General features: G+C 42.5%; 1 protein-coding gene and 1 long non-coding RNA gene across 3 annotated transcripts in view; one reads left to right on the forward strand and one right to left on the reverse strand.

Annotated features, from left to right (window-relative positions):
* chd9 (chromodomain helicase DNA binding protein 9) overlaps positions 1-6,540 on the reverse strand; it is a 252,942-nt gene extending 246,402 nt beyond the window's left edge. The window contains exon 1 of one of the 2 annotated variants that reach the window (XM_078544287.1): positions 6,225-6,540. The gene's annotated coding sequence lies outside the window, so the exon portion shown is untranslated. The remainder of the gene's footprint in view (positions 1-6,224) is intronic. The other variant, XM_078544288.1, reaches the window with a different exon arrangement.
* A 5,334-nt stretch (positions 6,541-11,874) lies between these two features.
* The window catches only part of LOC144682032 (uncharacterized), an 87,926-nt gene continuing 73,341 nt past the window's right edge, over positions 11,875-26,459 (forward strand). The window contains exons 1-2 of the long non-coding RNA XR_013576915.1: positions 11,875-11,984; positions 17,920-17,979. This is a non-coding gene — a long non-coding RNA (uncharacterized LOC144682032). The remainder of the gene's footprint in view (positions 11,985-17,919; positions 17,980-26,459) is intronic.

The following is a 26,459-nucleotide window of genomic DNA, read 5'->3' on the forward strand; positions in this document are numbered from 1 at the left end:
AGTCCTGGGACAGAGTGTGCCATGAAAGACAGGATGGTGCCGGAAAGGAGTCCTGGACCAAGGGAGCAGCCTGACAACAGCATTTTAATTGGCTCCTGATCAGGTGACCAGGGTTGTGTGTGGAGGGAAGTGGAACAGAAAGCTCCTGGCCTGCAAAGAGAAAACATCTAAAATCTCTTTTCCTCATATCTCTATAACCTGCTTTCTCTGAGGAAACCTCTGTAAAAAGGAAAAGGGGAAAGCCACTGTTAGAAACATTGAAAAGCAAGTTCCCAACCAGTGATCTAAATACTGAAAGAGCTAGAAGACCGCCTTGTGTCATCAACAAGAGCTGAAAGGAATTTGGAAGACATCAATCAAAATCAACCCATTGAATCCTGTACTCCGGATTGGTGCTATTGAACTGTTTTATCCCACCCTTAAAAACCACGTTTTGTGTGTCTTATGTCCGTGTGTGTAGGGATTTAAGAAGGGTGTAGAGCTTAAATTATAGTGTTAGAAGTTGGCAATTCATGTTTCTTTCTTTTGCCACTGGTTAATAACAGTTTGGTAGAATTTGGCAATCAGGTGGTTTGGTCAAACTTATCACATTGGTCGCAGCTCGGAGAACAGTGGGGCTTGATTTTATAGCGCACTATCCCTTGTGGGTCATGAAATATTATAAAAATGCACTGGTTTAATATAATAAACAATATTTTTAGAAGTACATGATATTTTAGCTTCTGATTGGTACATCCCAATCTTTTATTTCACTGTCTAAAATTTATGAATAGGATAATCAGCGAATTTTACTTTCCAGTTTGTTGTATGAAAATTGTTCAATGTGACTGGCTGCTTACACTGTTTGATGACAACACTGTTACTGAGATGCTCTTCACTTTCTGCCAGATTTAAATTAGCTAAGGAAAGGTAAATTCGCATCACAAGAGATCGCTAGGTCTTTGTGGGCAGCTTTTTCAGGGCTCAGCAGCGAATGCAATTGTTTCACCACTGACTGCAAAATCGAGCCTTTAAAACCAAGAACAGTATACTTACGCTGTCCAGGGTTTGCTGCAATCATATTTTAACTATCTGTCCATCTTTGGTTCCCACAATTGTCAGGAGATAAGGAAGCCCTAGTGAAAGCACAAAGAGACAACCAAATTGATACCCAGCCTTTGAGTTCAGCTATCACAATAAGCTCCACAAGTTGTAGTTGTTTTCCTAAGAGAACCAAAAACTTTGAGGCAATTTGACTGCATGTTTTAAAATGATGAATGGACTAGAATCTAACTAACCAGTTGATTATTTGTGATAGACACGAGATGAGAAACCAAGGGAATACTTAGATGATGTCTAATTTTGGAATCAATTCCATTCAGAGTTATGAGCCTTTGGAACAGATTAGCAAAGTATGTGACAAGTGCAGATTTCATTGAGTCCTTCAAGAGGGAGCTTGACAAGTCCCTCAGAAAGGAGAACACTTGTAAAAAAGGATATAGGAAAATTCATGAATTATCACAGTCCCCTGGAACTCTTCTGATTTCCTTATGGGTCAGAGAGGGACTCCCAGTTTTTCTACAAACTGGCCATTTTTTTTCCCTGTTCCACTGTATGACAGAGGGGACAGCGGGCTTAGGGTGGGTAGTGGTAGTGGTGGTGGTGGTGGGGGGTGGGGGTGGAAAGAGAGAGAGAATGGTGGGAGAGAGATAAGGAGAATGGTCACTACAAATTTGCACCACTTCTGAACAGAGTAAGTTTCATTGATAGATGGCCTTTTTTTGTTTGTTCATGTTAGGGATTGGCAACAAATGTTGGCATTGCCAGCGCCAACCACATCCCATGAACAAATAAAAAAACATTGTGCATTCTATATTTTGGCGGAGGGCGTCAGACAAACTAGAGTTACAACCATTTTTGGGCCTAATAAACTGGTTTTCAAGCATGCTATCTGGTTTGGACACCAAAATGTCAGCTTTCAAAATAAATTAATTCTTCAATTTACTGCTGTGGAATCATGCTACTTGTGCCCTGGCTACAAACTCACACCATGTCATCATCCAGATAATACCAAAGCACTTCCCAACCTGAGTGCAGACTGTGGTCATCTGCTACAGACTGACGTTCAAGGGTTTTGCTGCATTCTATGTCATATGTGGCAAGTCTTTTTGAAGAGCGTCATTAAAAAGCTAGGCTTCAGACTAGAGTTCTGATAAAATTTTATCAAGTTCACAGCAAGATTTTAACAAGCCCCACAGTCAAGCATCATCATTGCATTAACTCCCAACCAACCCTCTTTCAGATGGGGCATTTTAAAACCAACAATACTAAGGAAATCTTCATTGTGTCAAGGCTAGCTGGTAGGGAGCACTGAATGGCAATAAATGCTGATGCTCCCTCTTCCCTATAGCTTTGTTACTTCTCCATTATAAGCAACTTAATATTTTGGCAATTCTAGCCAATTTTCACACAATGCTCTTTGATACCACAGGCAGCTTTCTATTTATCACATTATTTTCTTCCTTAAAAAAAGGTCTTTACAGCCAAACATCACAATTTTCAATGTGCAAGAATCCTAAAGAAGCATTTTTAGATGTCCAGTTTTGAAAAAAATGCATATGAATACTAGAGACAAATTTGCCTGACATACTATATTAACTTTAAAACATCAGTCTGAATGCAGATTAGTTAGCAGCTAATGTAGTATTCGATGTACTTCTGAGTTTTAATACTGAGATTAGTGAGCATGCTGAGTACAAAAACTTATTTGTCAATCTGTTAAATCTCCGGGGGTGGGAGAGATTGATCAATGAAGCTTCAACATCAGAGATGAAGATGAACACACAGCACAAAATCCCCCAAAATAACTTTTGTTTATCCTCCACACTGCTATCAAACTCATCGCTACATATTCCTGATTTCCATCAATGCTGCCAATGAATTCTCTACCAGCCCAACAGCTACATTTCAAAATATATACTATAAATGCATATTCGCCAAAACTTCAATGGATTATTGACCAAGTCACAAATGATCATTCAACACATCTTAAGATATTAAATGGCAAACTAAAATTTATTAAAAACCCTTTAATTCATAGAGCACAAAAATTAACTTCACAGATGCGGTAGCCAAAGGATTAAAGTGGTGAATTCAAAATAAACTATTGAGTTTTTTGGTTAATAAATCTAACCTAGGCTTGCAACATTTGTAAACTGTACAAGCCCTTCCCACTCAAATTCTTCTTCAGGATTCACACCTTTCAAATGTGTATTTTTCAAATGTGCTCATAGTAAATCTGAACCCTGCTTCGATGACCCAAGATCAATTTCTTAGACCTGCACAAAGGGCAATTCTGACATTTAATTTAGGCTGTGTGTGCAAACTCTCACTTGTCACCTAATCCAACAGTTTGACTACCATGAAACTTGGCATTAAACCAAAATTATTTCTACTTCACGATGCAACAGGAGACATTAAATATGTACATCCCTATACAGGGAATCTTATGCATTCCCTGATTGACCAGTCACAATTTTGAGGATAACCATAGGTGCAGAATACATAAGTACTTTTAGTATTTATAAAAACTAACCAAATAAGGTGAAAAGCCAAAGATAGCACCAAGGTGAGAGGAAGGACAAAAATTTGGTGAACCAGCAAGTGAGAACAATCTGTGGCCAAGTTGGTTTTAAAATGCCTAATTGTGGAAGACAGGAAGATAAGGTGATCCAAAGAAGTCATATTGGACTCGAAACATCAACTCTGTTTTTCTCTCCACAGATGCTGCCAGACCTGCTGAATATTTCCAGCACTTTGTTTTTATTTCAGATTTCCAGCATCCACAGTATTTTGCTTTTATTAAGATGAGTTTAAATGGGCAATTAAAAGAAGCTCCTCAAATATAGGAACAGTATTATGGTAATTGGAACAAGCCAAACCTGCAGCAAAATTGGACAAAGTAAAGTGAAACAGTGGTTTTGTACAGAACCCATTTGGAGTTCTTATTTGGTACAGAGTCCGTTTAATTTACATGGCCTCTTGGCAGAGACAACAATAGGCACTCCAGAGATCAGTGAGCATTTTGTGTCCCAAAAATGGGGTGAACTTATTTTTCCCTTTTCATTTTCCTCTGGTTCGGAAGAAAAGACAGCAAGCAGAGAAATGAGATAATGGCAGTTTCAAAATTTACAATCTTGCCAAAAACTCCTCACTGTTGCGCAATAACTTCAGGCAGGAAAATTGGGCAGCTCAGATCCCAATCCATTTTAGAGTGACATTTCCATAGTTTTTTATTGGGGGCCGGAAAAAACCAATAGGATTTCAATCTTTTCACACATTATATAATAGATGCAGATACACAGAATAAACCACATGACAAAATATAGTCAGGATAAGCCAGACATTTCACCATGCACTGCAACATTGGAAACGAAACGTGACGTTTCAGACACTTGCAAGCAAGACGTTATATTGAGCATCACAGAGATAATAGGATGAACATGTACAAATATTATATACCACACCTGACATTTAAAAAAATTGAATTAAGGGTTAACTGGATAAAAATAAGTATTATTAAATGCAGATACAAGAAAAAATTGGCACTAAGCTCTGTCCGTACTGGATAAGGGTGAGCAAGGCCTTGGCTAATTTCCACTTAGTCTTATCAAAGTAAAGAACTTTTATTTATAATGTATTCTACGTCCTCAAAACACCCCAAAGTACTTCATAGCCAATTAGATATATTTGATATGCAGTTACTATTGTAAAGATACACAGCAAAGTCCCACAAACAATAATGAGAATAAGATAAATGAACCGATAATCTGTTTGGGTGATATCAATTGAAGGATAAATATTGGTTAGAGCATTAGAATTCCTTTGTACCTACGAAATTACGATCAAAATTCTGATAAAATGCCATACTTAAAACTGGCCTGAAAACTAAATGGTGAGTACTGGACTGCAGAAGGAAAACCAACAGGTACAGCCCTATTTACAGGAAATTAAGTAAGGTAGCTCATTGTCACTGTCAAAGTTAATCCACTCCTCAGAGAGTTTAGCCTCCCTATACTACACTGCTAGTCATAATTAAATGATCCACACAATGGGAATTCACTAGATTGCAAAAATCATTAAATAAAACAGGGCTTTAACACTGACACATCACTGCACACTGTGATGTGATTAATTGCCACAGGGCCCTAAAATTGTATATAAGCATTAAAACCAAAGTTTAGTTGAAATATATTATCACCAACACATCGAAATCAGGTCTCAAAGGGACACAATGTTTAAATAATGGTTGCAGCAAACACCACTTGGTGTTTTAAAGTATGCAATGCAAATTTCTTTCAGTGAATTAAAATGATAATGTAGCGCACTGGTGATAAATGAAATTATCCAAATGGTGCAGCACTTGGGAACATTTTCACATCCTAGCCATTCGACGCCTCCGTGAGCGAATAAGCAGCTGGCGGCGCGACACGACAGTGACTCAGTGGAGCGCTGCTGTACAATGGAGCCATGACTCATACGGTCAGAGCAAGCACATCCTCTCACCCTCCCTCTTTTCCCATCCCTTCCCCCACCACCACCACCACCACCACCTCCTCTCCCCTCCCCCACCACCTCCTTAAACGACCGCACAACGAGCGGCCCCAGTGCCTTCCCTTCCTCTCGCCATTTCCCCTTTGCTCACTCGCTCCCCGCTGGTTTTGCCATTGCAGCCCGAAGCCACGCACGTGTTTCCACGTCGCTACTTCGCGAGCACAATGTAGCGGCGCGCGGATGGAACCCTGTGCTGGCAGAAAAACCCTTGGTGCCGGCGCGCGGATGGAACCCTGTGCTGGCAGAAAAACCCTTGGTGCCGGCGCGCGGATGGAACCCTTGTGTTGGCAGAAACCCTTGGTGCCGACAGAACGCGCGGCCGCCGCCGTTCCAAAAGCGAACGCGCAGACAGGAGCTGCGCCATTGGCCTTTTGCAACAGTACAGCAGCCCGGAGGGGGAAAAGGGGGGACATTAAAGAGCGCACCAACAAAACAGGGCTGTCTGTCAGCTTGGGCTTCAGCAAGAAGTTACATTTTCACCTCTCCCAGAGTGGCCCACTCCGATCTTAGCTGTAATCCCTACCATATAAACAACACTTTTAAAATAAACGACAGAGGAAAAAAGAAACAAAACACCGCTTTTGGGATCTCTCTCTTTCTCTTTTGGTTTGCTTGCTGCAAGCTGAACTTACCAGAGAAAAGGCCGGCTCTAAAGGAAGTATTTATGAAGAATGATTATTTGCGAAGTTTTAGTACGGAGTCGACCTCAGCGCTCCGACTAACGTGATACATTTCATTTGCATATTTCTTTTTTGTTTTCTGATTGGACACTGGCTGCTTTCGGGGTCAGCGCCGACACGGCTGCTTTATTAGAAAGAGTTGTTGGGTTGGCCTTGGGGAGACGGCACGGCGGGGGCCGCCGCTGCTCCAAGTCCCGGGAATTCGGGCTGGAATTGGGGGAAAAAGCCCGGCGGAACCGCTCGAGACGATCATGGCCGTCCCGCGGCCAGGCCAATCGGCGGCCGCTTTACTAAAGGGAGCGGCAGGGGGAGAGCCGAGCCGTATGAGCCGGAGCCTCTGATTGGCTGAGGGCGGAGAGGGTGGGGAGAAGCCGCAAAGCGACCCCCAGTGGCTCAAGGCGGAATGGCAGGGGCGAAGCAGCAGGAACTCAGCCCCACGTCAATCAACCCCTGTAAGGTCAGCAAAAGACTCATTGCTGCCAAAGAAGGCTGAATGCTTTACAAATGACCTGGATAAATATTAGCTTTCAAGAGATAAGGAGGACTTAGTCGGGGGTTGCAAGCAAGTTCATTTCCACAGAACAATTAGAACACAATTTTAGGTACATTCCGAAATAAGAAGAGGCTTTATTTTGACACGTACTTTGCCTTCTTCCTGTCTGCTCGTTATTTTTTGTTCTTAGCTTGACGAAAGATTTTTAAATCCGCGATCTTTTGTGTTTCTTCGAGATATAGGCCCCGGTGATGTTCTTTGTTTTTAACATTGGTTTGCCTATTGGTTAAGGAAACGTCGGAAAATGCAGTGAGAGTGCTGTCACTATGCTTCAAAAATAAGAAAAAAAAATGTAACATCAAGTCACATAGGTCAGTTCTCATGTCTGATCTCTCCCCAATGTCAGCGCAGCAATTAGAGAGCTTCAATTGACCTCCGAGCCTCAAATCAAGAAGAAATCAGAGTTCCAGCTCCTGATCCACAATCCAGTGCCCCCTACCCAGAAGTACAAATAAAATGACAAGTAACTAAAACAGTCAATAATTGCGATAAACTCCTTCCCACAATTGAATACTTTAAAGCTGGACTTCCGTATTTAATGCCATTCACGGTTGAATTACGTTAAATATACAGAGGTTCAGACATTTAAGAGTTTAAACAGGGCACAGGCTGGCACCTGTAGAATTGCAGATCAACATAATTCACTGTCTACAGGAGCTGGAAGGGTAGAAGAAAGAAATCCTGTATTCCTACAGTGCCCTCTTAACTCACAACACCAGTGCTACTGTCAGGTTTAAAAAGAATTTCCATACATGAAAACTAAGTAATTTCTGTGATTTTAGATGTAATTGAAAAGGTCAAAGGGTGTTTAGCAAAAAATGGCACAAAATATGAACTTGAGTTCAACCCAGGATTGACTAGGTCTTTTGTGTCATAGATAATGTGAAATTAAAATTATTATTCCTTGTAGATGAGTAGCCATCTATTGAAACTTTTATATGTAAGTAGCCTGCTTTTCATTGTAGTTCTGAGGGAAAAAGCAATGGTATAACAACAAAAGCAAAGATTTTTGGCTTGTTAGTAGTAGAAACTTTTTATGTTGTACATGCCTTTGAGACTGAAACGTAAACCACTAACCATTAAAAAGATAGGCTGATAACACTGGTAATACACAGTAAAGTTAAGGAGGTGTTGCAAACGCTGAAGGATCCAAGACCCATCTGAAGAGATTTTTCTTCAGGCATTTCAACCAGTTCCTACCCCTTGTGGTTATTCAACCAGGCTTGTGATGTGGCTTCATGCTCACCAATCTATATCCATTTTATCCCTGACAAACCACAACTTCAAAACAACAGTGCAGGAAATTTTTGTGATATTCGAGTAAAGTAGCAACCATCATTTAACATTGTACAACTGCTTGAAGAAGTCCTACAATCTAAATAAGCCATCAGTGTATCTTTAAATATAGCTGCAGAAGAATAATCAGGATCTCCAACAAAACCAGGGGACAAGCCAATAAAACAGAACGTGAAGTCATAGAGGCACTCTTTTAAGAGGCCCTAAAAGGACATACAGAGAAAAAGAGGTTTAGGATTCCAGCACTCTAGGCCTAAATGGCAGAAGGTACAGCTCCAGTTATAGGGCACAAGGATGGGGATGCACTTAAGGCTGGAGTTAGAGAAACTGAGAGTTATTTGATGGTTTTAGGGCTGGAGGAGGTACTGAGGTAGGATGGGATAAGGCCATAAAGGAATTTCAACATGAGAATAGGGGACTGGGAGCCAATGTAAGTCATCAAGCACGGAGATGATGGGTGAGCAAAACTTGATCAATGCAGCAGAGTTTTGGATGCACTCAAGTTACTGTTGTGTTACTGGACTAGCAATGCAGAGACCTAGACAATGATGTGGAAACATGAATTCAAATCCCACCAGGATAGCTGGGGAATTTAAATTAAATAAAATTATGGATCCCCCTCCCAGTGCCCTACAACTGGAGCTGTACCTTCTGCCCAGAGCGTTGAAATCCTAAACCTCTTTATTTCTGTACACCCTTTAAGGGCCTCTTAAAAACCTGCCTCTGTGACTTCACTTTCTGTTTTATTGTCTTGTTAATTAAGTAAAAAAAATCTGGAAAAAAGCTAGTAACCAGTAATGGTAACTCTTAAACTACCCGAATGTTATAAAAGCTCAACTGGTTCACTAATCACCTTTAGGGAAGGAAAGTTGACCTATATGAAGCTACAGGTGCTTAGCAATGTGGTTGACAATTAACTGCCCTCTGAAATGGCCTAGCAAGCCACTCAGTTGTATCAAACTGTTACAAGAAACAGTAAGAATAAAACTGGCATTGACCTATGCGGCAAACATGATGATGGCACATCTAGACTGGTCAACCCTGCAAAATCCTGCTCATTACCATCTAGGGACTTGTGCTAAAATTAGGAGAGCTGTCCTACTGACTAGTCAAGCAACAAACAGCCTGGCATAGTCATACTCACTGAATCATACCTTTTATCCAATGTCCCATATTTCTCCATCACCCTCCCTGGGTTTGTCCTATCCCACTGGCAGGTCAGGCATACCAGAGATGGAGGCGGAATGGTATATGGTCAGGCGGGAGTGGCCCTGGAAGTCTTTAATATTGATTCTAGATCCCACAAAGTCTCATGATGTCAGCAAGTAAACCTCCTGCTGATCCCTTATCGCCCTCCATCAGTTGATGAATCAGTACTATGGAATACCACTTAGAAGGCGCACTTCTGTGCAAGGGCACAGAGTATTCTCTGGGTGGGGAAGTTCAAATGCCCATCACTAAGAGTGGCTCAGTAGTGCCACCACTAACCAACTGGTCGACTCCTAAAGGACACAGTTGCCAGAATGGACTTGTAGCAGATTGAGAGAGAACCAACTCAAGGGAAAAGCCTATTGGACTAAATCCTCACCACGATAGATGCATTTGTCCATGACAGTATCAATAAGAGTAACCACCATGCAGTCCTCCTGGAGACAAAGTTCTGTCTTCACACTGAGGACATCCTGCACATGTACCGAAGCACTAGCATTATCTTAAATGGGATAGATTCAGAACAGATTTCACAGCTCAAAACTGGGCATCCATAAGGCGCTGTGGTTAGAATTGTATTCCACAATAACCCATACCATCATAGCGCAGCATATCTCTCACTCAAATGCTATCAACAAGCCACAGAACCAAGATTGCATCAAGAGGAGTGTAGAAGAGCATGCCAGAAGCAGCACAGAACATACCTAAAAATGAGATGCCAACCTGGTGAAGCTACAACATAGGACTACATGCATGTTAAATAGTGGCAGCAGCATGCTATAGATAGAGTTAAGTGATCCAACACCAACAGATCAGTTCAAAGCTCTACAGTCCTGCCATATCCAACTGTGAATGGTAATAAGCAATTAAACAACTAACAGGAGGAAGAGGCTCCATGAACATCCCCAAACACAAATTTAGCAGAGCCCAGCACGAGTGCTAAAGACAAGGCTAAAACATTTGCAACCATCTTCAGCCAGAACTGTCAACTGGATGATCCATATCAGCCTTCCCCAGGTCCTGAACATCACAAAAAACAGACTTCAGCTGATTTGATTTACTCCAAATGATATCAAGAAATGGTTGAGCAGACTGGATATAGAAACATCCTGACAACATCCTGACTGCAGTGTTTAAAACCTGTGCTCCCGAGCTAGCCAGGCCTCTAGCCAAGTTGACCCACTACTGCTACAACACATTTACCCAGCACTTTTTGTGTGGGTCATTAACTCTGTTTTTCTCTCCACAGATGCTGTTAGACCTGCTGAGTTTTTCCAGCATTCTCTGTTTTTGTTGTGGACAATATTCATGCTTGGGCTGATAAGTGGCGAGTAATTCATGCAACACAAATATGGGAACACCATCACCTGCAATTTTCCCTCCAAAATACACACCATCCTGACCTAGAAATATATCACTGCTCCTTGATCATTGCTGAGTCAAAATCCCAGAACTCCAGGACTGCAGCAGTTCTGAAGTCTGATCACTACCACTTTCTGAAGGGCAATTAGGGAATCCAAAACAAAAACAAAAATACCTGGAAATACTCAGTAAGTCTGGCAGCATCTGCGGAGAGGAGCACAGTTAACGTTTCGAGTCCGAATGACCCGTCAACAGAACTAAGTAAAAATAGAAGAGAGGTGAAATATAAGCTGGTTTAAGGCGGGGTGGGACAAGTAGAGCCAGTGATAGGTGGAGATAACCAAAAGATGTCACAGACTAAAGGACAAAGAGGTCACAGACAATTAGGGAATGCTGCCCATGTCAGTAGCAGTCACCTCCCATGAAGGAATAAAAAAAAGTGCTTTGTGGATGGAAGAAGGTAGAATCTGGCCAGGAGTACATTTGAATAGTTGAATCTGGAGATAAAGGGATGGATGAGAGTTTTGATACTGGATGAGATGAGGCATGGACAGGTTCAGGCAATTTTACAGAGGTAAAAATAGATAGTCTCTGTGATGGACTAAGGACAACTAGGACACCAAGGTTGGCCAGTGAAAAAGACATTGGCTTTGACCATCCCTATGTTTAACCCAATGACATTGTGACTTTTCCATTGGATTTTAGACATGCAGGCTGACAACACAGGGCTGTGGAGGGGCTGAGAGAGTTGATGGAGAGGTAAAGCTAGGTGGCCTCTGATTATGTTTAGAAACCTTGCTGAAGATGTTGCCAAGGGTCAGGAGGCAGATAATGAATTGGAAAGAACCAAGGACTGACTCTTGAGGGACTTTAAAATAATGTTGTGGAAGTGGAAACTCAAGCCATTGCTGGAGATTATCTGTCTATGAATGAATAGGTAAGAGTGGAACCAAGCGAAGGCAGTGCCACTGAGCTGGAAAATGGAAGAGGAGCATTGGTTGAATATGGTGTTATCCACAGTGTCAAAGGCCACAGATTGGATAAGATGGGATAGTGCATCAGTTTAAACAGGGAATATATTAGGCCAGGTCTTCCGATCAGCAGCAATGCTGGGACAATCATTGCTGACTGTGAAGATAATGAGAGACTTACCTTTTTCCGTCTTTGCAGCCAGGTCTTCCTGTCCCATCTGCAGCAGCAATCCCTGGGCATAACAGCCCAAAAAGAACAATGGTGAAGAGAAGCAGTGGTGGACAGTCCTTTTTTTTCACAATGCCAGCTGCCATGTTCAGGTACATTTTAAAGATCTTAAGGGTTTTAATAGTGTTAATTGGGGTGAGGGTGGGTGGTTGCTTGGGTGGGTCAGTGAGTGGGTGAGTGAGTGGTAGTTGAATGCGTGGGTAGGTGAGTTAGTGAATGAGTGTGTGTGGGTGGGTGAGTGAATGAATGATGGAGTGATGAGGGTGGGTGGCTGATTGAGTGGATGATCAGGTTGGGGGCGTGGGTAGTCAAGTCAGGGAAGGGTGGATAGCCGGGGGGAGGGTAGCTGGGAGGGTAGGTGGTCAGGTCAGGGGTGAGTAGTTTGGTCGTGAGGGTGTGGGCAGTTGAGGAAGTGGGTGGTTGGATCAGGGGTGGGTAGTCACTGTGTGGGCAATAAAGGGTGGTGAGTAGTTGGGTCAGGGGTGAATAGTCGGGTCAGGGTAGGGTAGCCATGTCAGCCAGGGGTGGGGTGGACTCCAATGTTAATTGCTGACCTACATCAGAAATTAACAGTGGGACAATACTAGGGTAGATAGCCAGGTAAGTATCATGTGACAGGCTCGAGATTCCGACACTGAGGTCAGTGTTCTCGGATTGGCCCAGGAAGTGCAAATCTGCCCATCGGAACTTTAAACTTCCCAGGCAATTACTGTGGATATGCACGGGCCAGGACTTCCAAGGGGCCCTGATGCTCAAGGCCAACAGACGTCTCAACATTCACCACTGTTATCGTCGGAAGAAATTGCCCAATATCTCATTACATCTGAATAATCTTTGTCACTGATTTTTGTTGCAACAGTGTAGGTTTGAATGCTAGTTATTCAAACAGTTCAGGAAACACACCTGTTTGGAGCAGTCAATATAAACTGGAAAACATTGTATATTAAAGTACTAAATTTGATCCAATAAGTTAACTGATCAATAGTACAATTAAATAAGTTGCACAGGGGGCATGCTGGGAGGTCCAACCAGTTTAATTAACTAGTTAAGGTAATACATTCAGATAAATGATGTTTTATTGAATAAAGTTTTATATATCACAACATGAGTAAGTCATAAGATGAACCACATTGATAGGTTACTTTTCACATGAAATTCAATTTGATTTCACCTGCTGTTTTCTGGTAGTCAGCAACCAAGCCGACTAAACTTTCAGAAGGAATGAATCAGTATCTAAATTAAGTTCATCAAGGGTGAGATTGTTATGCAGCCTCATTTATATACATAATAACAACAATAGTAGCCACATATTACAACAAATGTTATTTATATATATTATATTGTATAAAATGTATTTTATCTCTGGTATTTCTAAAAATTATATTCTTCTAAACTACCTGTTTGTCAAATGTGCAGGAGTTTCTTTGTGTTTAATGTTGTACTTTTGGTATTAGTTACCGCTTGTTTGTTTGCATCCATTGTGTTACAATTCCTTGCTGTACTTTAACAGCTACCCTCTTCCTTGTGTACCCAGATCACCCTGACATGTTGTCAACCTTTTTAAATCACAGAAACAAGTAGAAAAAGTACCTTGTGCATACTATCTACCAGAGTAGGGGAATGGATTACATCTGCTTTGGTTCCTTTTTTGATTTTGGGGCATGTAAATTTATTCGTGACTTCAATAATTAACCAACCTGGGACACTATGTATCTGTAATTCATCCTTGGCCATTTCTTTTTTTTAAGTAGTTAATTGGGCACTTCCTTCTTAAAAGCATCCTTTAACAGACCTAATGGGAAGCTGGAACAGTGGGAATAGCAGCTGCCTGACTGAATGAATGCTCACGCCATCAGTTGGCAAAAAGTGTTTTTTTACTTCTACACATGAACTGGTCATTATAATTTTTAATAAATCTCTTACAGTTCTCTGCTAGAGCCGCCTAAACCAATATTGTGTTCTTCATCCATAATTGCAATCCCCACTGCTGACTTCAGCAATGACCTGAAAATTTGCCCTTGGATCCCTTAACTTCCTCATGTACCAGATAGCAAATTAATAGATGATTGACAACTTTACTACATATATGGAAGTCTGTGTATCTAGCTAATACTCCAGAATATATCAGATCAGCAATTTCACGTGACCCAGCCACATCCTGCTCTCATGCCCACATGTCCGTCCTTGGCCCGCTGCAATGTTCCAGTGAAGCTCAACGCAAACAAGAGGAACAGCACCTCATCTTCTGATTAGGCACTTTACAGCCTTCTGGACCTAACATTGAGTTCAACAACTTCAGATCATGAACTCTCGCCTCCATCCTCACCCCTTTTTTGATCCCCTTTTTTTCTGATAATTATATATATATATATTTAAATTTTATTTTATTTATTTTTATGTATATATTTTTTATTTTCCCACCTATTTCTAATATTATTTTAAAAATTTATTTCCATTTATTGTTTTATCCCCACCTTTTAGCCTATTTCAATCCCCTCCCCCCATTCCACCCCCACTAGGGTCATCTGTCACTTGCTCATCCTGCTTTCTACCCTTAATGTCACCATTAGCACATCCTTTAGCTAATATCACCACTGTCAACACCCCTTTGACCTTTTGTTTATGACATATTTTGCAATCTCTCCTTTGCCTCCACCTATCACTGGCCCTCTATCCAGCTTCACCTGTCCAACCCCCCTTAAACAGCTTATATTTCACCACATTTCTATTTCTCTTTAGTTCTGATGAAGAGTCACACGGACTCGAAACGTTAACTCTATCTTTCTCTCCACAGATGATGTCAGACCTGCTGAGTTTTTCCAGCAATTTTTGTTTTGGATTTCCAGCATCCGCAGTATTTTGCTTTTATCGTCGTGTGAGAATGAACTGTTTCTGATCGAGGGATGATATGGATGGTGTAAGAGTAAACACTCCACCGATGCTGCCAGACCTGCTGAGTTTTTCCAGGTAATTCTGTTTTTGTTTTACGTTTTTATGAAAGCATTTACAACTGCGCAACACCTAGAGCATAAAGGAAATCATCCTCTTCAATCTAAGTTCATGCCTGTGATTCAGTAACCTGAGGTCTCAATTAGTTTCGTCTAAGGATAAGGTTAAATGAAGAGCCTTCCATTGGAGAATGCAAGAAAATAAGAGCTAAAGTGAAGCTGGGAACTCAAGTTATCAGTTACAAAACAGTATTTACAGAATTAATTTAATTATTTTTCTCTTCTCCATTTGAACTTTCTTCCCCCTCCTCCTAGCTGAAACAAAGCTAGCAATTCATTTCCAGGATTCTGTAAATGCTGCTTTGGAACTGATGACTTGAGTTTCCAGCTTCACTTGCCCTCTTATTTTCTTGCATTCTCCACATGGGAAGAATACTGAATGATAGGCACAATTCATGAACAAAATATTTTGTGAAATGTAAACCCTTCAAATATATCATAGAAATAAAGGTTTGCACCAACAATAAAGAAAACCAGAGATCAGTTAAAGGAGTAACGAATATAAGATTTTGCATTGGCTGATATCAAGGATGCACATGCAATAAACTGAAAAACTGTTCAAGTATTGTATTTTTGTTCCTCAATTGTTTCCATTTCACCAAGTTTCTGCATGAGAAAAATATAAAGTGAGTATTTATGCCTTATCATTAAATAATGCTTTGCTTTCTTCTCAATGATTCTCCTCTCTTTTCCTCTCCTTATTGAGTTGACTCCCTTACTGGAGTATAATTCCATGGGCAATGGTTACCCTCTAGTACTGTGCTCATTTGGCCATTATTTATGTATGAATCCTGTCAGCAGGCTATCAAATTATGCAGCGCATCACAGTCAAGCCAGATCGTGCCCTTATCTGACAGCACATTAAGTCCAGCAGGGGTCACTGGTGAGCAATCAGGAACAGGAAGGCTGGCTAATTAAGTCAGGGACAGTGAAGACAATTGTAATGATCCCACAACTGTGCCTTCTGAGATCAACTAACTCAGCACAAATCTGGTGTGTATAGACCTCATTTTGGCTGACATACTGTAAATGGTTTCCTTACCTTGGGTACTAATTCCCTTCATTTCAAAACAGCCATCCCATGAAAACAACCACAACACCTCTGTCCTTGCAAACTACTATCCTAGCTCCAAGCTCCCTTTCCTCTCCATTGAATGTGTTATTACTGTACAAATACATGACCATCTTTTCAGCAGCTTCCTATATGAATCTCTCCAAGCAGGTTTCTGGTTCTGTCAGAGCATCAAAATGGCTCGAACCAAAGTCACAAATGACAGTTTCTATGAATATGAAAATGGTGCATTATCTCTCCTCATTTCCTCTGAAACCTTTGACATGTTTGGTCACACATCCTTCTCAAATATCTTCCTCTATGTCCAGCTCGGTGGTACTACCCTTACTTGGTTCCAATCTTACCTATTCAATCAGCCAGAGTGTTTCCACCAATAGCTTTTGTTCCCGCCGTATACCATTGTCTCTGGAGTCCCCAAAGAACTATCCCTATCCTCCTCTTTTTCATTTTGATTATGCTCTTTGGCAACATCACCTGCAGATTTGGAGTCAGCTTCCACATGCTCTCTAATAACAGTCACTCTAACTCTTCATGGCCTCTCTCAACCTCAACTGGAGGTTGGAATGGTGTTGTCAGATTGCTTGTCTGACATCCAGCCCTGGATTAACCATAATTTCCTCCAGCTAAATATTAGTAAGACCAAAGTTGTTGACTTCTGTCCCTCCACAAATCCCATACTCCAATTGCCACTGATTGCATCCCCCTCCTTGGCCACTGTCTCATGTTGAACCAAACTGTTTGCAAGCTTGACACCTATTTGACTACAAACACAGTTTCTCACCCCATATACTCTCCATCACAAAGGTAACCTTCTTCCCACCTTCATAATATCCACCCCTACCTCAATCCATCTCCTGCTGAAACCCTCACCCCTTTGTAAACATCAATTCATCCACAACCCTACTGCCTGTATCCTATACCATTCCAAGTCCTGTTCACACAGCAGAGCTGTTAATACTGAACTATATTGGTTGCAGGTCCTATAACATCTCCAATTTAAAATTGTGTTTAAATTTCATCATGGCTTCACCCTTCCTATTAGCAATGAATTCCAACTCCACCATCCTGAAATCTCTGTTCTACTGACTCTGACTTCTCATGCATTCCCCATCCTCTTCCTCTCCTTTGGCAGCCATACCTTCAGCCAGCAAAACCCCTTATTATGAAATTCTCTAAACCATCCTGCCACTTTACCCCTCTATCCTATTTTAAGACACACCTTAAAATCCATCTCTTTAATCACTGTTCTCTTTCCTTCCATGATGTCCATTTTCTTGATTATGCCTCTGCGAAGAGCCTTGAGATGCTTTTCTACATGAAAGCACTACATAAATGCAAGTTGTTGTTGTATGGTTCAGGGAAATTACCTCTGTGCGATGTTAACAATTAAAAATACTTGGCAGGTCCCAAGCAATGAGCAAAAATGTGAAAAATTGTTTACTGCAAAAAAACAGTTTACATGTCTATTGTGTTACCATTCAATGAAGCACTTAACTACTTTCTTATATTCCACCAGTAACTCTGACAACTCTGAAAAACCAACATATTGAAAAACATAAATAAGACTGCTACGTATTATTTTTCTATTTAATTATTAAAATGCTTAATTTGACCTAGAACGTGGATTTCTAATTCAATTTGATTACAACATACTTTTGTGAATTATCTGCTTATATTGTGGGAACAGTACAGTAGGAGTCACCTTCAGTATTGGCAAAGTGCAACTTCAGGATGTGGTTCCTTTTAATCACAATTTTTAGGCATTAGAATTAATTCAGCTGCACGCTGGTTACATTAACCAAGCACTTACAGAAATGCAGGTAAGCTTAATACAAGCTAAAGGGACACCACCTTATTTTTCTATTAGGAACTTTGCTCCACTCTGAATTTAATGTTGACTTTAATAATTTCACACCCTAATAATAGTTTCCACTTTCTCTCTGGCAGGAAATGCGGGTTCCGTGAGATGGCTGGATGCTTTCTTGGAGGGAGGAGGGTGGAAGAAAGGTTAGTAATCAGGGTGAGGATCCTCTGAACGCTGTGCTGGTAATCTGTATCCTTGGTGCTAAACTACAATCTTTTCCCCCCAGATTGTATGGCCATTGGAGTCTGCGCTACTTTTTTTGTACTTCCACTTCTACATGCTTCTTCTCTTGCCTCCACAGCTATTCATATGTTCACTGTGTCTTGCAATTGTCTTTAATTTCTTTAATTACATTCACTATGCATCCTATTATTTTTATTCGTTTACAGGAAGTGGGTGTCGCTGACTAGGCCAGCATTTATTGCCCATCCCTAATTGCTCTTGAGAAGGTGGTGGTGAGCTGCCTTCTTGAACCCTGCAAGCCATGTGGTGTAGGTACACCCACAGTGCTGTTAGAAAGAGAATTCCAGGATTTTGATCCAGCGACACGGAAGGAACGGTGATGTATTTCCAAGTCAGGGTGTTGAGTAGCTTGGAGGGGAACTTCCAGGTGGTGGTGTTCCCATGTACCGACTGTCCTTATCCTTCTAGCTGATAGCAGTCGTGGGTTTGGAAGGTGCTGCCTAAGGAGCCTTGGTGAGTTTATGCAGTGCATCTTGTAGAAGATACATACTGCTGCCACTGGTTGTCGGTGGTGGAGGAATTGAATGCTTGTGGCTGCGGTGCCAATCAAGTGGGCTGCTTTGTCCTGGATCATGTCAAATGGCTTGAGTGTTGTTGGGGTTGCACTTAACCAGGCAAGTGGGGAGTATTCCATCACACTCCTGACTTGTGCCTTGCAGATGATGGACAGGATTTGGGGAGTCAGGAGGTGAGTTACTCACCACAGGATTCCTAGCCTCTGGCCAGCTCTTTTATCCACAGTATTTATATGGCTTGTCCAGTTCAGTTTCTGGTCAATGGTAACCCCCAGGATTGTGGGGGAGTCAGTGATGATAATGCCATTGAACGTCAAGGGGCGATAGTTAGATTCTCTCTTGTTGGAGATGGTCATTGCCTGGCATTTGTGTGGTGCGAATGTTACTTGCCACTTGTCAGCCCGAGTCTAGATATTGTCCAGGTTTTGCTGCATTTGAACATGGACTGCTTCAGTATCTGATGAGTCACGAATGCTGCTGAACATTGTGCAATCATCAGCGAACATCCCTACTTCTGACCTTGTGATGGAAGGAAAGTCATTGATGAAGCAGCTGAAGATGGTTGGGCCTAGGACACTACCCTGAGGAACTCCTTCAGTGATGTCGTGGAACTGAGATGATTGACCTCCAACAACCACAACCATCTTCCTTTGTGCTAGGTATGACTCCAACCAGTGGAGAGTTTTCCCCCTGATTCCCATTGACTCCAGTTTTGCTAGGGCTCCTCGATGCCACACTCAGTCAAATGCTGTCTTGGGGTAATATCAATTCAGCCATTTAAGCACTCTTGGTTTCCCATTTAACTGATCATTCTATTTTTGTGTGTATGTATGCTCCTTGTCTTTGTTCTGCTCCTTCTTAAACACCTGTGATATCATTCAGATCTTTTTGTTGAATCCACACCTGAGACATCAACCTTCCTGTTCTCTCCGCAAATGTGGTCTGTTTCCAGCATTTTTTGCTTTTGTTGTAGTTAACTTTTACTGTGAATTACCTCCATCTTTTTATCTCTTGCACAGGTGCTCCCTGTATTCAGTGTGTTAAATATGTCCAATCTCTGTCAATTCCTTCCCCCCCACTGCTTGTGTTCCATTCTCTACAGTCTACTTTGGTTCAACTCTATTCTATATTTGCTGAAACTATCCGGTGTCTCTTTGACCTTTCCATCTACTGCTTATTCACAATCTTTTTCCCTTGATTTTTTATTATTTCATAGGATGTAAGCATCTCTGGCAAGGCCAGCATTTGTTGCCCATCCTTAATTGCCCTTGCTGGTGGTGAGCCGTGTCCTTGAACTGCTACAGTCTATGTGGTGCAGCTACACCAACACTGTTGTTAGGAGGGGAGTTCCAGCTTTTTAAACCATTGACAGTGAAATTAGGGTGATGTGAAGCTTGGAGAGGAAACTACAGGTATGTTGTTCCCATGCATCTGCTGCCCTTGTCCTTCTAGGTGGTAGAGGCCGTGGGTTTGGAGGGTTCAAAGAAAGAGCCTTGGTGAGTTGCTGCAGTGCATTTTATAGACATTGCACACTGCTGCAACTGTGTGTCGGTGCTGGAGGGAGTGAATGTTGAAGGTGGTAGATGGGGTGCCAATCAAGTGGGCTGCTTTGTCCTGGATGGTGTTCAGCTTCTTGAGTGTTGTTGTAACTGCCCTCACCCAAGCAAGCGGAGAGTATTCCATCACAGAGATAAAAACAAAAAGCTAAAAGCTACTGCGGATGCTGGAAATCCAAAACAAAAACAGAATTACCTGGAAAAACTCAGCAGGTCTGGCAGCATCGGTGGAGAAGAAATCAGTTAACGTTTCGAGTCCTCAAGACCCTTCGGATCCATCACAGTCCTGACTTGTGCCTTGTAGATGGTGAACAGGCTTGGGAGAGTCAGGACATGAGTTATTCACTGCAGAATTAGTACTTACATGGCTGGTCCAGTTGATCTTCTGGTCAATGTTAACCCCCATTATTCAACAATATCTACTCACGGAACATTTTCAATGTATGAGGTTACAATTGTATCATTTACTGGGGAGTTGGTAGATTTTTTCAATGCCTCTTCTTCACCACCATCTCTTGCTGGAATACAACTTTTCAGGTGTATGAACTCATCCATCTCCTTGCTATCAATGCCCACTTTTGTCCATCTTCATGTTTTTGTGGTCTTCCTCATAATATGATATAGTCTTTGTGTTTAGAAACTGATGTGGGCCTCCATTTCTTTGAGCACACTAATACCTATACTAACAACCAAGGATCCAGGAAAAAAATACAGCATCACTCATACAGTCAAGAAATTTTATTAGGTTCTAACCTGTCTTTATACCTTCAGGTATATGATCTTTGTTGTTGTGAACTCACAAGTCACCATGCCCAAATGTTGTTATCCTCTTGACCAATGAAACCATCAAATTGTAAAGGATCACATCAATGATTTAAAATATCCAACTTAAAATAATTCATGAGAACATAATCTATAGGGAATCAACACAATCACATGGTCCCACAAACAAGTTCTTAGTTGTTCAAACAATTATTGCTGATTTAAACCGTCTTGTTGAAGAGAAACCAGCATCTCATGGGAGTCTTTGGATTTTGTTATTACATGCTGTTTTTTTGATTTTAATTTGCTCTTAAATGAGCAATAATATTATCATAATAATCCTCATAAAATGTTTTGTAATAATCCCAAAGTTACATTTTGTAAATTTGTGATCCCTGTGCCCCTAATCATTTACTGTGCTTCAATAAATAAATAACTGTTTTGGAGTATTCTGTAAAAGACACAGTAACATGTTGCCGGTTCACGCTCCTTAACTGCAGCTCTTTTTTTTTAAACTAATTTACAGGATGTGAGCTTCACTGGCTGGGCCAGCATTTATTGCCCATCCCTAGTTGCCCTTGAGAAGGTGGTGTTGAGCTGCCTTCTTGAACCGTTGCAGTCCATGTGGTCCGTTGCAGTCCATATGCTCTTACAGTTTCTGTCACTTTTTTTGTATATATCTTTTCGCTCTTTGGGTGTTAGCACCATCAATATATTCATATAGATGGTGGGCATAATTTTCCGTGCCCGCTGGTGTCAGGTGTGTTCGACACACAAGTGTATCCAGAAGGTCATGGACGTCACCTTTGCGAGGGCACACAACTTTGTGCATTTCGCCCTGGACCAGAAAAGCCAGAGATCCCTGATGTCTTCCAGGGCCCACAGAGGCTGCAGGGATGGCTCCTTGGGGACATGGCTGATGACAGCCATGTAGCAGCCTCAGACTGCAGCAGACAGAAGGTATAACGAGGCTCATGCTACAACCCGCAACTTGCTGAAAATGAGATTCTGGTGCCTGGACCGGTCTGGTGGAGCCCTGCAATGTAGCCCATTGAGGGTGTCACGCATCGTTGTCGCCTGCTGTGCCCTTTCCTACCTGGCGCTGCAATGGGGAGAGGAGGAGGACATCGATGGTGATAAGGGTGAGGAGGTCCTCGAAGCCAACGATGATGGCAATGAGGCCCTCATACTGGCCAGACAAGGCCGGCCCACTTGGGAGGCCCTCATAGCTGCTAGATTTGTGGAGGATGATGACGACATGCAGTGAGGACACCCCATAGATCTTCACATAGCCGCTGTGAATGTCTGACTCTGACTTCTGTCTGTTCAAGGGTAGCTTGCTTGCGCTCTGTGATCAGGGTCATATCATGGAGACGCAGCCATGAAACTTTAAATGCACCTGATCCTTTGTCAGTGTTCAACATCTGACTCCTTCAAGAACACAGCATCACTGGTCACAGATACTGATGAGATGGGGGCCAGCCCCATGTTAAAGGTGCTGAGAGTACACAGAGAGAATGACAGAACTCTGTGTCGTCTACCCACGACATTCTGGCAACAATGACAAGCACCGTCGAGGTGCAGGCATTAGTAATGTGTCCAGGGAGTATGAGGCCGGGCCATCATTTTGGTCTGAAGGCTGCACAAAGCACAGGGAAGCGGCCCTGGACTGAAATACCTGCCTTTATCTTGTGCAGGAACCAAGGTTTTACATCTGAGTGACACAAACACTGCTCATCAGAACAAGGAGCCAGAGGGAGGGAGACATTTTTGGGAGTTTATTTACAATAGTGAACATTATGTACAAGTGATTAACAGCAGTGCCCAGGCTGTGCAACACCTTCTTAACCGTCCTAACCCTGCTGCTGCATCTTGGTGCTCCCCGGACATCCACAGTAGAGGTGGAGGCAGCCTGCTGACTGCTACACTCTCTGTGATGACCTTAGCGGGCGTCCTCTGGAGGACATTGGATGGGCTAGACACTCCCGGAGTAATCTGGGTGGATGGCCCTGGGATGTGCACCTGCTGATCCTCCTCCTGGTGGGTGCCCAAGGGCCCCTGGCTGACTGCTTGAGAAGGGGTAGCCAGAGTGAGATTGAGCTGCCCTGCACCCCTATTGTGTTGACACTGTTGGAAGCCAACTATGGCTTCAGTGTTAGAGTTCAGCCCGCGCAGCTGTGCAAGAGCGGTGTCCTGGACCAAGGTCTCCATGGCGGTCGCTACTGGTGTTGGCCTCGGTCTGTTGGCATGCTGGTGCTATCACCTCAAACTGAAAGCGGACAGACACCTCCATCCTGTCTCACAATCTGAGGAGCGCAGCGGTCATCCCTGTTGTTCCTGAGCTTGCCTTTGCAGCTCCAGCAACTGAGATATGACTGAGCCCAGAAGCTCATCACTTGACTCGTACTCAACAGATTTCCGGCCTCTAGCAGTCCTCCAAGTGCCGGAGACCTAGGAAGTTCCTACTGCCACCTGCTGTGGATCAGGCAGTGCAATGTGTTCACCAATTGTGATCCCGAGGCTACTGTAAAGCTCGATGCATGATGTGTGCTGTTGAAGAAGCCTTGGCAAACTGCTGCAGTGCATCTTGCAGATGGTATGCATTGCAGCCATGGGGTGCTGGTGTGAAGTGGGTAAATGTTTACTGCGGTGGATTGTGTGCCCGTCAATTGGGCTACTTGGTCCTGGATCCTGTCAAGATTCATGACTGCTGTTGGAGGCACACTCATCCAGCAAGTGGAGTGTATTCCATGACACTCCTGACTTGTGCCTAAATGAAAGAAAGAGGTTGGGGAGTCAGAAGTTGAGTCACTCACCACAGAATTCCCAGCCTCTGACCTTCTCTTTTAATCATATTATTTATATGGCTAGTCCAGTTTGGTTTTTGACCAATGACGACCCCACAGGATGTTGCTGGTGGGGGTCTTAGCAATGATAATGTTATTGAATGTCAAGGGGAAGTGGTTAGATATTATTGGAGATGGTCATTTTCTGGCATTTGTGTGGTGCGAATGTTATTAGCCACATATCAGCCCATGCCTGAATGTTGTCCAGGTCTTGCTGCATGTGGGCACAGATTGCTTCAGTACCTGTGCAGCTCTGAAAGGAACTGAACATTATGCAATCATCAACGGGTATATCCACTTCTGACCTTATGATGAATGGAAGGTCATTGATGAAGCAGCTGATGATATTTGGGAATAGGACACCACCCTGAGGAATTTCGGCAGGGTGTTGTGAAGGTTGAGATAATAGGCTTCCAATTTAGCCATAAACATCTTCCGTTGTTCTAAGCCAGTGAAAATGCTTTCCCCTGATTCACATTGACTACAATTTAAGGCTCCTTGATGCCACAATTGGTCAAACGTTGCCTTGATATCAAGAGCAGTGACTCTCATCTCACCTCTGGAATTCAACTCTTTTGTCCATGTTTGGGCCAAAGCTGAAATGACGTCTGAAGCTGAGTGGCCCTGACAGAACCTAAACTGAGCAGGTTTAGTCAGTGAGCAGGTTGCATAAGTGCCTCTTGGTAACACTGTCAATGACATCTTCCATCACTCTGCTGGCAATTGAGAGTAGATTGATGGGGCAGTATTTGGCCAGATCGGATTTATCCTGCTTCTTGTAGATCAAACTTACCCAGGCAATTTTCCACATTGTTGGGCAGATACTAATGTTAAAGCTGTACTAGAACAGTTTTACGAGAGTCACAGCTACCCCTGGAGCACAAGTCTTCCTTATTTCTACTGGGATGTTGTCAGGGCCCACAGCTTTTGCTGTATCCTGTGTGCTCAGTCGTTTCATGACATCATGGGCAGAATCTTATGGCCCCGTCACTGTGGGGCGGGGCTGTGAAGTGCAGTGAGCTGTTCAAAAGTCTAATGATTTTGGCAGGACTGGAAAATCTTGCCAGCAGGAGGGGCCATAAAATTCCACCCCACTTGGAGTGATTTGAATTTGCTGAAGACTAGCAGCTGTTATGCTGGGGACCTTGGGAGCAAGCAAGATGGATCATCCCCTCAGCACTTCTGTCTGAAGATGTTTGCAGATAGCTCAGCTTTGTGCTTTACCCTTATGTGCTGGGCTGCACCATCATTGCGGATGGGAATCTTTGTGAAGCTTCCTCCTTTTATTGGTTGTTTAATTACCCAACACCATTCATAACTGCAGAGCTTTGATAGTATACATTGGTTTTGGGATCACTTAACTATATCTATAGTATGCAGCTTCTGCTGTTTGGCATACATGTCATCCTTTGTTGTAGCTTCATTAGGTTGACGCCTCATTATTTGGTATGCCCGATGTCACTCCTAGCATGCTCTCCTACACAGTTAGATCTCTTCTGAATCTATTCCATTTAGCATGGTGGTACTGCTACACAACATGATGGAAGGTGTCCTCAATGTGAAGATGGAACTTTGTCCCTACAGGGATCATGCAGTGATCGTTCCTACAATAGCTCTATAATAGTCCTACCAAACCATGGACTGCTCCTGTAATATTCCCAACAGACTGTAGCAATAACAACTTTACAATGCATGATCTGTGCTGTGAAACATCTGTGTCCCACAGCATATTCAGTAAGTTGTTCATAATTAATGTCCTTTAGTGAGACTTCATGGGATCCAGAACCAATGTTGAGGACTCCCAGGACCATTCCCTCCTGACTGTATACCAGATTTCCAGAGGGAGAGGACATAGCCCGGGTGGTGTTGGACACAGTCTGGGACACAGAATCATAGTTCCATTTGGCCCGTTTAGTCCATGCCAGCTCTCTGTAGAGAAATCCAGTCAGTAAGGTATGATTCTGTGTGTATGACAATGTCAGGCTGTTACTTGACCAATCTGTGGGACAGCTCTCCAAATTTTATCACAAGTCCTGAGATATTAATGAGGAAGACTTTGCAAGGTTGACTGAGTGAAATATGCCTGAGCTCGATGTCAAGTGACCGGTTTGGTTTTATGCTTTTAGACATTTTTGGAGTGGTTTGATACAACCAAGTGACTTGCAAGGTCATATCTGGAGCAGATAAGAGTCAACCATATTTCTGTGGGGCTGGAGTCACATGTAGGCCAGGCCGGTAAGGATGGCAGATTTCCTTCCCTAAAGGATGTTGGCGAACCTGATGGGTTTTTGCAACAATACCCCTAGTTTCATGGTTACCATTACTGATATCAGCTTTTTATTCCAGATTTATTTAAGTAATAATTTTTAAATTCTCCAACTGCCATAATGGGAATTGAACTCATGTGTGTGGATCATTAGTCCAGGCCTACTGGATTACTAGTCCAGTGACATAACAACTATCATCAGCTTTATTTTACGAAACATTGTAATATTGGATTTGCTACTGATAATTTATCTTATTTTATTTCATCAGCAATAATCACTTACTGGTGTGTTATTAGAATGTGAGGGCTGTCATGTACTGTTAAAAGTGCCCTTAATGCCTGCAATGAAGTTTTGTGCCTTGGAGTGATGTGGCAGTAAAATTACTAGCACTCTAAACACCTATCCTAAGATTCCCAAACAGCAATAAGCGAATT

This window comes from Cetorhinus maximus, chromosome 6, assembly GCF_964194155.1.
Source record: "Cetorhinus maximus chromosome 6, sCetMax3.hap1.1, whole genome shotgun sequence".
NCBI lineage: Eukaryota > Metazoa > Chordata > Chondrichthyes > Lamniformes > Cetorhinidae > Cetorhinus > Cetorhinus maximus.